This window comes from Triticum aestivum, chromosome 2D, assembly GCF_018294505.1.
Source record: "Triticum aestivum cultivar Chinese Spring chromosome 2D, IWGSC CS RefSeq v2.1, whole genome shotgun sequence".
NCBI classification, from domain to species: Eukaryota; Viridiplantae; Streptophyta; class Magnoliopsida; order Poales; family Poaceae; genus Triticum; species Triticum aestivum.
In genome coordinates, this window is record NC_057799.1 from 20,249,068 (window position 1) to 20,255,394 (window position 6,327).

Below are 6,327 nucleotides of genomic sequence, written 5' to 3' on the forward strand. Positions count from 1 at the left end.
GAGGGGGTTCTCAGGCGAGGTGGGCCGCGGGGCGCTGGCGTCGAGGATCAGCGGCGGGGTCGCCGATGGCGGTCAACGCAGGCGTCGGGGGCGAGGGGCGAGCACGATGGGGTCGTGCCCCCGATCCAGATCGTGGGAGGGAGTGGGGACGAGGGGGGAAGTGCTGGATCGGGTGAGTAGCTAGGGTTTCGGGGAGGGGATAGGGCCATATAGGCCAGGGGAAGTGCGGGGTGGGCCGACTGGCTGGCTCGAGGCCCAGCTAGGCCGGGGGGCTCCCCTTTTAATTTGCTTTTGTCTTTTTCCTTTTCTTTTGCTCTTTTCTTTTTACAAAAAAAAAGCTATGCAATATTTGAGCTGTCAAAAGGAGTTCTGTAAAATGTGGGACTTGGCCAAATAAATACATTACAATATTTGGCACCTGCCACAAAAAGTTTGGGAGGAGTTTGAATTGATTTGGATTTTCACAAATGGAAAAGTATTAAAAATGCTGATTTGGAACTGCTTTAATTCCAGGGGAAATTGGCTATCTCAAATGATATTGAATCACTCATGACATTTAGTTAGTGAATATTTGCAACCCAACGAACATTTTTGTTTTACTGTTTGGGAGAAATAATTTATTTGACTTTATTTTAAAATTGAATTTGAATTGGTTTTGAATCAAAGTGGGGATTAGCAACTTCATTATGATGACATGGCATCATCAGGCATGAGATGACTGTATCATGATACTGGGGGTGTTACATAGGGCTTGAGCAACCGTCCTGCTGTTCTTAACTTTGGCAGACACTCCGTGGGTCAGCGTGGGCGCGATGTCCTTAACTGCGAATCCATGTATCCATCTATCTTTCCAGAACAAGACTTTGTCCCCTTTGCCAACCGTGATGCTCACCAGACTGTCGAACACCCGCCTTGCCTCATCATCCACCAGCAAGTGCAGTCCTTGCCAGGGCCGGAGTTGGTCTGTCCGCCTTAGCCATTCCCATATCACTCGAAGTGCGATAGCCTGAAGCTGGAGGTTTTTCAAACTGAGACCACCATAAGACACGGGCCTACATATTGTGTTCCATGCAACTAAGCATTGGCCTCCATGGACCCGATCTTTCCCAGCCCAGAAAAACGCTCTCATCCAACTGTCGATGTCCTCAAGCACCCATGCCGGCGCCTTCATCATGACCAGTAGATGATGGACTGGTCTAGCTGCCACCACAGACTTCACCAAAACCAGCCTCCCCAAGCGCTGCATAAGGCCTCTCTGCCATGCAGGGATGAAGTGCCTCACCTGGTCAAGCAACGGCTGCCATTGCACCTTTGTCAGTTTCTTCACCGCCAGCTGCAAACCGAGATATTTGCAAGGGAATTCGCCCACGGCACATTGCAGCAGGCTCTCCACTCTGTTTCTGTCGTCAGGGTCATCGGTGATGAGTATAGCCGAGGACTTCCTGTAGTTAACCTTGAGTCCCGACGCTTCTCCGAAGATATCCAAAGCTCTCCTGACAAACTCCAGCTCGATTCTAGATGGCCTCACAAAGAAAGCAACATCGTCCGCATATATAGATAATCTTTGCATTGCCGAAATGCCTGTGTAGCTGCTCAACACGCCCTCCTGCATGGCCTTAGCAACGACTGCCGTAAGCGCCTCCATAGCAATCACAAACAAGAGCGGAGAGACCGGGTCCCCCTGCCTGAGCCCATTAGCATGCCATATTCTTCTCCCTGGAACTCCATTAACCAGCACCCGCGTGCTTGCAGTCCTCAAAAGAGCTGCCACCCTCGCAAGGCAGAGGTGGCCGAATCCTTTCGCCCTCAAAACTTCAAACAGGAAAGGCCAAGAGAGGGAATCGAATGCTCTCGTGATATCCAACTTGAGGAAGATGCCGTGATTTTTCCTGGCACGAATCTTCATCGCCACATGCCTCACTAGCAAATAGTTATCGTGGAGACTTCTTCCCCTTATAAACGCCGACTGATTCACACCCACCAAATCGGGCATGCGCCGGCGAACTCTGTTTGCCAACAGCTTGGCGAAAAGCTTTGAGAAACTATGCGGCAAGCTGATCGGCCGGAAGTCCCCCACCTCCATCGCGTCCGGTTTCTTAGGAATTAACACTATTAGCGCTCGATTCAGCTTTGCAAAACCTCTACTATCCCCCACTGCGAGCTTGGTCAGCGCCGCCAAGATGTCATTTTTTATGACGGGCCATGCCCTCTGGCAGAACAAAGCAATGAAACCATCCGGTCCAGGTGCTCGATCCGGATGCATCTCTTTGACGACATTCCAAACTTCCTCTTCTAAAAAGATGCCCTCCAACTCGGACAGATCAGATTCCTCCATCCCCAAATACCTCAAGTCCAAAGTGTGCCTTCTCACATGGTCTGTGCCCAGGAGGTTTTGGAAGGCGTCCGCAAATATTTCCTCTTTGCGGCTCTGATCCAAGGCAACCTCATTGCCCACCCGCACATGAGGAATAAAGTTCTTCGCGCGTCTACCGTTAGCCACCACTTGGAAGAATTTGGTGTTCGCATCGCCCTCACGTATCCATCTATGACTAGATCTCTGCCGCTCGATGGTTCTCTCTAGAGAAGCAAGCCCGAGCAGAGACAACTTGAGAGTACGCCTCAGCCAAGTTTCTAGCTCAGTGAGCCCTCTCGACTCCATCGCCTGATCCAACCTGTGGATGACCAGCGTCGCCACCGCCATGAGCAGCTTGACGTTACCAACTTTCTTCTGACCCCAAGCCTGAAGCGCCACTCCCGCATTTCTAAATAGTGCATCAAGTCTCTTAAACGGGTCAATGATCATTGGGTCACAAACCCAAGCGTCCTTGACCGCTTGCTCCAAGCCCTCAAGCTTGGGCCAAAAAGTCTCAAAGCGAAAGCGTTTCTTGGGGCAGAACGCGGCACTGGTGGTGATGTGCAGGGCCGCGTGATCGGAGACACTCGTGGACAGGGCCTGAAGCAAGAAATCTAGCCAAGCCATCTCCCAATCAACAGAAACCAGAACTCTGTCAATTCTGGTGAGAGTGGGGTTTTCTCTTTCACTCAACCAGGTGAACCGACGCCCGTGCATGTAAAGCTCCTTCAATTCATTACTGTCAACAAAGCTCCTGAATTTGTTCATCATCGTGTGGTTTATGTTAGTGTTGCTCTTCTCGTTTGCACGCAAGATCATATTAAAGTCGTCGAGCACCATCCATGGTCCATTGCAGAGAGCACGCCTGGCTGCCAAGTCCTCCAAAAACTGCGTTTTCGCCACGTTTCCTTGGGGGCCATATACCACCGAAATCCACCAGTCCTCCCCTGCCCTGGGGTGCACCAACCCCGTGAGGAAATTCGTATCCCTCTGGATACGATCTACCTGCAGAACCGTTGTATCCCAAGCAAGTATGATCCCTCCTCTCGTATCATCCGCTGGAAAGTAAGCAAAGCCGTCCAAAGACGGACCACAACATTGCATTAAGAGAAAATTGCCTACAACATCCAGTTTTGTCTCCTGCAAACACACAAGATTAGGCTTCACCGAAGCCAGAAACTCTTTCACCGCTTTCCTCTTTGCCGGACTGTTCAAACCACGAACGTTCCAACAAGTCACCACTGGGTTGACATTCATGGAAATCGAAGTCACACCCACCTCCAAGCGCGCGCAACTAGTGCGCAGAGATCCTCTCGACCCCTCCCACTCCAGGCATCTGCCCTGACAAGGCCTTGCCAAACAGTGCCGCTATGACGCGCACATGTTGCTCACGGAGCGGCGAGTCAAATATGTTCTTGAGCTCTTGCACTGCCGAGTCGTCCACCTGGAGATCCTCCGGGACCAGCCCGAGCATCCTGAGCAGCACATTTTCTGCCGGTGTGGCTGTGGAGGAGCCCAGCGCCGTAGTTCTCTTGGCTGCCCTCGTCGTGCGCTTGGGTGTGAACGGCTCTGCCTCCGGTCTGAGTGAGGAGGCCTGGATCTCCTTGAGAATTGGTGGCGCAAGCTTCTTCATGATGTGAGAGCAAAAGCCTTGAGCCTTCCATAAGCCACCGCTTCCTGTGGCGTCATCTCCGACGCCGTCCCCATGGGCACCACACTTCCATTGTTAAGCTCAACAGCGTTCTGCACAGTTTCCAACTCCCTTGGCTCAGATGTCTCCGCCCCTGCCTCTCCGACACTCGCTTGGCCCTGGCTAGGCAGCTCCACGAGCGCAAAGCTGCATGGCACCGTTGCATGGTTCTCATCAACGTGTGACCCACAGATCACTGTTGCATGGTTCCCATCGGCACTGGGCTCCCCACCAGCCAATGCATGTCCCTCCTGGGCTACTGGCGGGTCCACCGGCCGTGCTTTCTCTTTGTCCATCAACGAATCTTCCACGGGTGCAATCAGAACCTGGGTCCCATCTGTCTCCATGTCGGGTCGACCGCAGTCCCGAGCCATAGCCTCTCCGCATCGCTAGACTGGCCGGGAACACAGTCCACCAATGCGGCCAGCGGAGAGGGCTCGACCCGAGTGGCCGACCGCGGTGGCCCCTCCAACAGTGCCACCCCAGGCTGAATCTCCAACTGACTCGTCGCCGCATCCCGAGGCCTCACCTGAACCGCGATCTCCTCAACGTTCGTGCCACCAGGGGACGGATCCCGGGGCAACACCACCTGAACGGGGGGAATATTCCTTGCAAGGGCATCAGAACGCCCAACGGGAGTAGGCATAGCTGATTGCGTGGGGACACTCCCCCCATTCCCGCTCCTCCCGTTCGAAAATCTCGCCGATTGGCCTCCAGCTGTAACCACTTGGTGCTCCATGACCGAGATACGGTCAAAAGCAGACACCCTCTTCGCCAGCCTGCTCTGGATAGGCTGCGTGACCCCACCTTCCGTCAGCACGAGCTTTGGGGGCATTGGCGGGAGACGCCAATCCGCACCGACACCGGGGCTCACCTCCGGCGACAGCGCCGCCCTGTTCCTGTCCACCTCCCGCGCTCCCACGGCGGGGCCAGTCCCGCGCCGATCTCGCACCCCGAAACGCCAGCTGAGATTGCGGGTGTAGCTGCGCCTCCCTTCACTCGGGCCACCCAAGTCGCCGCCGTCGGCATCGGGGATGCCGCTCTGCCCACTGTCCGAAGAAGCTCTCAGGAACCATGGCTCGTCCGCACCATCAAATTCAGTCACCGAGTCCAAGTGAATCAAGATCTTATACTGCAACAGCTCCGGGTCCGAGAGCGGCGCCACCAAACCTGGCTCAGGCACTGCCAGCCAGCGCAGCGACGGGATGCACTCAGGCTCCGCCGTCCACGCCGAGAGCTTGAACGCAGAGAGGTCAAGCCGCGCACTTGTCTCCGGCTCCACCAAGTCCACCAAGCAAGACGACCCAAGCAACTCTTCCGCCACCTCTCTCTCCCAAGCATGAGGCGGGATTCCTTCCAGCACCAATGACACCTTGAATCTCATCACAGAATGCACCGCCTGAGCCTGGCGATTCCACTGTCTGAAGAACAGCCGCACACCCTTGTGGTTGATCGATGGCCGCGCCCCGACGCTGTTGCGGATGTTCCTGACGCGCAAAGACCACCAGGAAGTCTTCCGGCCTGTACTCGTGCACCGAGAACCACTCCGCCGAGATGCCAACCTCTGCGTCCAACGCCTCAACCACGAACTCCGGGGAAATGCCACGCCTTGCGCCACCAACGTACGCCACCATCGCGAACTGAAGCTGCCTCTCCAAATCCTCCATGGACCGCGTCCGCCGGACGACGCAGAGCTCGGAAGGCTGAAGCTCCTCGTGCTGCGTAGCCTCCATCCTGAACCACACCACCTCGTGCTGCCACACCACCCTGGGAGCCACACTTCCCGCGACCATCGGCGGGGGCGGCGGTGCTGGGGGCCCTCTGGCCCCCTGAACCTCGCGGCTGGATTGCCCCGCCGCGCCCCGCCTGGCCACCTTGGCCGAGGCCGCCCTCCTCAGCTCTTCCTCCGGCGACGGACTGCGGGGGCGCTTGCACTCCTTGGATTCGTGCCCCGGCAGACCGCAGCGAAGGCAAACCACCTGGTTGCTGCAGTCGATCTTGCGATGCCCCTCCTCGAAGCACTTGAAGCAGAGCCCGGCCATCTCCGGCGACACCTCTCGTCGCTGCTGCTGATTTGCCGCCGATCCACGTGCACGCTCGCGTTCCTCCCGCCGCAGCCTCCAAAGTTCCTTCTTGGAGGGCCTTGGTTGCGACCAACGAGCCGCCGGCTGCTCCGCCGACAGATCTGCCGGGTCAGCCCTCGAGTCGATCGCCCGACCGCGCCCCTCCGACGCCTTCCGAGAAGATGGGGCGCTCGCCGCTCGGCCTGAAGGAAGAGCCGACC

At 56.2% G+C, this 6,327-nt stretch overlaps 1 pseudogene; it reads left to right on the forward strand.

The window, feature by feature from the left end:
* LOC123055541 (uncharacterized) overlaps window positions 1-6,327 on the forward strand; it is a 61,987-nt pseudogene that overhangs the window by 52,302 nt on the left and 3,358 nt on the right.